Here is a 4,124-nt window from a genome sequence, read left to right on the forward strand (position 1 = left end):
CCAATCGCGTCCCACTTTATATAATTCATTTTCCAAGTTTACCCTTCAGCTACAACTTGAATTCTTGGCAATACCCTCATTAAAAATGTGGGGAGTAACATGGGCAAAAATAAAAATTAATGTATTAAAAACTTGAAATGGACAATTATTTTGAAACTCAATCATATCCTACAGTATGCTCAAAGACAGCTTACATTGTGAATAATAGAAAACTGGTTTCTTACTCTAATTAACTATAAAAGTGAGAAACTAATTCTCCTAATTGACTCTTTAACACTAAAACCCTCTAACAAACAAAAACTTCAACAAGCCTTCTAATCATATTCTAGAGATAAACAAAATTAAAAAAGGGAAAATTACATGATTAGCTACTTTTGGGTTTTCATTTACAAAACTGTCCACCCTATGTTTGAGTTAACAAAAATAGACAAAAAGAAGTTTAGTTTTACAAAACTGGACAAAACAACGACTCTCCTTCCTTCCTCGGTAGTTCCCCTCTGAAAAAATCTCTTTTTTTTTCCTCTGTTGGTTGGGGTAGCAGAGAATGGCGGTGGCTGGGACAAGGGTAGGGTTGCAGGGAATGGAGGATGTCTGGGCGAGAAGGCAATGACAGGGGTAAAAATGTCTAAAAAAGTAAGTGTGGGAGGGAGAGACACTATTTTGTCCAGTTTTATAAACCTTAACTTGTTTTTGTCTATTTTTGTTAACTCAAACATAGGGTGAACAGTTTTGTAAATAAAAACCCAAAAGTAGCTGATCATGTAATTTTCTTATTAAAAAACAACCAAATAAGTCAAGAACTATGAAAATAAAAACTGAATGTCACTCATGACTGCCCATCTATCCTAGGTGCTTCACTGTTAAACCCTCGTAACTGACATAAATCTTTACTTTCCCTTCTGATTATCCCACAACGGATCACCATAACCACACAGTAACCTTACCCTGTCTGTGATGTAGGTAAGAACATCAAGAGGTGTTCTGGAATTGCTCATACATGATACCCAAAGTAAAATTCCCTTCACAAAGCTTCTGCAGCAGCTCATGCTGTTGATCCTTGGACACAACTTCATGAATTTTGTCCATAGATCCCTATCAGTCCTCCATGCCTAGTTGAAACAAAAGTTGTATAATGCTTATTTATGATAAAATTTCACTTGTTATTTTAAGACAAATCAAACACTTTTGATATATGACTACAAACAAAATATGCCACAACAGTAAGATGAAGTCTAGTTAGAAGTAACCTAAAAGGCAGCTAACAAAATGGTTTAACATAAAAAACTTCAAACTCATCCATGTTTTCTCCAGTTCGATTGAATGATGCAGGATTCTTTGTGGCTACGAGGCTGCACATAAATATGAAAATATTAAAATAAATTTTTTTTATTTTTTTTTGTAGGAATAGATCTGCTTGTGTTCCTTTTCAATGAAAGACATCTTGTGATCTTCAATATCAAATTAACAGTAAGAGTTGCAGGGACAGTATTAATGAACTACCAAATTCCAGCCTCAAATATGTTAGAGAAAAAGCTTTAGACACTATTGGTGAGCTTACTTGGGGGGAAACATTCTATCATATTCCTTAACAGATTCAAGAAACAATTTCTACTTTCTCATCTCTGAAAACAGAAATCCATCAACCAATATAGCCATAACTCCACTATCTAGATCAGCTATGTAAGTCCAAAGGGTGACCAGAAACAGAGAAGCAATCTGTCTGAAAGCTTCTTAAATGATTAAGTGTTTGGGTTGGAACCCAACTTTGAAACATAGTCATAACAATTGAGAGATCTGACGGCTAGAAGCTAATAAAATTTTTGGACTCCCTTGAGGGGAAGAGTAAGACCCAAATGAAAGAGATGCATGGGTTTGGTAGCTAGTCAACAACTAAAGGATTCGGGAATGATATAGAACAGTCATCTGTCCTTTTAGATAGGAGGACAGCACAAACTTATGTATATCGGGTTTGCATGATTGCATCTGCTTCCTGCCAATGGAACAATCAAGGAAATATAAACAAGAACATGTGAAGTATCATCTTGCAGATCCAGTGCCAACACAAAAAACTTTACAGAATTAATCAAATGCTTAAGCTGATATAGTTATGTAAACAGAGCACAATAACATGCATAAATTGAATACATAACAACCTAATTTAAAGCGTATGACCTTAAATGGTGTTGTCAGGGTATATGTTAAAAAAAATACAATGATATAACAAGATATGAATTACCAGACCATGCTAACTAGCTATACAATTAAAAAGAAATACAGCATCTACAGGATTTCAGCAACTACTACAGCAAATTGTGAAATGCAACCACATTTATTGAAGGGACATCTTGTTGATTGTAACCTTATTTTTTTCCCTTTCAGTACAATACACTTTTTTCTCAATGTGGGTAAATTCTGTCATTTCACATAAAAACTGCATTAAATGACTTTCAACTTTTTGAAATTTTTTACCCCTGCATTAAATAAATTTTGGGAATAAGACGAGAGGCAATTAAAAGGAGGTTACAACTTTTTAGTTCACCGCTTTGGTGACAATAAGTTCTTCCCTTTATTGAATGTGTTCAGATGAAGCAGATGAAGTAGCTCCGAATGCAACAAAACTTACATACTAAAAGCACAGCTTCCTTTTGCATGACCATCCATTTTGGTATAACAATAACAGCCCCAACTGAAACACTTTGTTTAAATGCTCGAGCTCAATCAAATGCAGCTTGACCAATACTGCTACCCATAAAAAATATAACCATGTCGGGGTTCCATACCATTGAGTTAAAAGAGCCTTAACATTCACAAACACAGAATAAATGATTAAAAGGACTATGGACAAAAGGAGAAAGCAAACTTGGTACTGTTGCTTCGGACACTAGACTCATTTCTTCAAAGAGAGCAGCTTCCTGCTTGTGGTGCCCACTTGTGTCCATAATGATTCGCAGTTGTCCTTAAACCTTTCTACACCTTCCACTGCAATTTTCACAGGATCTGATTCCATATATATGTGGATGAAAACCAAATTGATGTCAAATCCACAAAGAAAACACAGAACATATAGAGTACTAACAAGCACATAAATAAATGCAAAATAATGGAAAAACAGACCTATATAATTTCAACTTTGGGTAATAATTCCATATCTCTTGATTACCTATTCCTTCAATGAAATTGGCCCAAAATTGCACAGAGAATACTTAATTAGAGAACCATCTCTCATTGTACAGCAGAATGACAAGTCCAGGACTTGGGGGCAACCTGTGGTTAAATTGGCTAGAGCACCAGCCTCCATTTACCAGGCCCGAGTAAGCTACGTTTTCAAGTGTGTTACATCAAAGTGAAGAAGGAATACCTCAAGCAACATGAAGCTAATTGCTTCTCAGTTTGATTTAAGTAACACAACTAACATGGGCAATATAATCTAGGCACAGATGCAATATAATAACATTTATCAACAAACATAAGACAGATATTATCAATGATTTTAAACCTTTACTGTAAGAGTCTTATATAGCAGCTGCAATAACAGAAAGATGTAGTACAATAAAACAGTACCTTCCATAAAATGGGATCTTTGCTTTAGCTGCATTCTGCTTCAACTGGTCAAAAGCACTAGCCCTGAATTCCTGAAAGTATCTGCACACCCTAGAGCAGGTTTCCAGCCTTTCTATTAATGATGGTATGCATACTTTGTGCAAGGAGCAACATTAGTTTACCAGAAAACCCATGATTTCCACTCTATGGAACAATTCAGCAGGAATTTGCATAAAACAGAGAACACAAACCAATCAATAAAAGAAGTTGCCATTATAAACAAATTCTATTGAAATTAGGTTTTCATCCTCTCCCAGGCAAACTCCAGACATGAAATCTCAAATACCCTTCAATCTAAGCCACCAGTAACGAAAGCAAAGATATAAGAACAAAGAAATTTACAGATATTGGACATTCCCACCGAATTCTTGACATGGTTCAATAGTTTTTCCATCTCCAACAAGCTCTACATGGGTTACCTCTTAAGCTTCGCATTGTTGAATTCGCAGAACACAGAAAATCATTCAATTTTATCAACATTAACATTACTACTCTCTTCTTGTTTTGTTATTTCAGACGATTTC

The 4,124-nt window shown here is 35.2% G+C and overlaps 1 pseudogene; it reads right to left on the minus strand.

Moving 5' to 3' along the window:
* Window positions 1–969: 969 nt before the first annotated feature.
* Window positions 970–3,715, minus strand: LOC122668753 (annotated as a pseudogene).
* Window positions 3,716–4,124: the final 409 nt, after the last annotated feature.

Source organism: Telopea speciosissima, chromosome 7 (genome assembly GCF_018873765.1).
Source record: "Telopea speciosissima isolate NSW1024214 ecotype Mountain lineage chromosome 7, Tspe_v1, whole genome shotgun sequence".
In the NCBI taxonomy this organism is placed as follows: domain Eukaryota; kingdom Viridiplantae; phylum Streptophyta; class Magnoliopsida; order Proteales; family Proteaceae; genus Telopea; species Telopea speciosissima.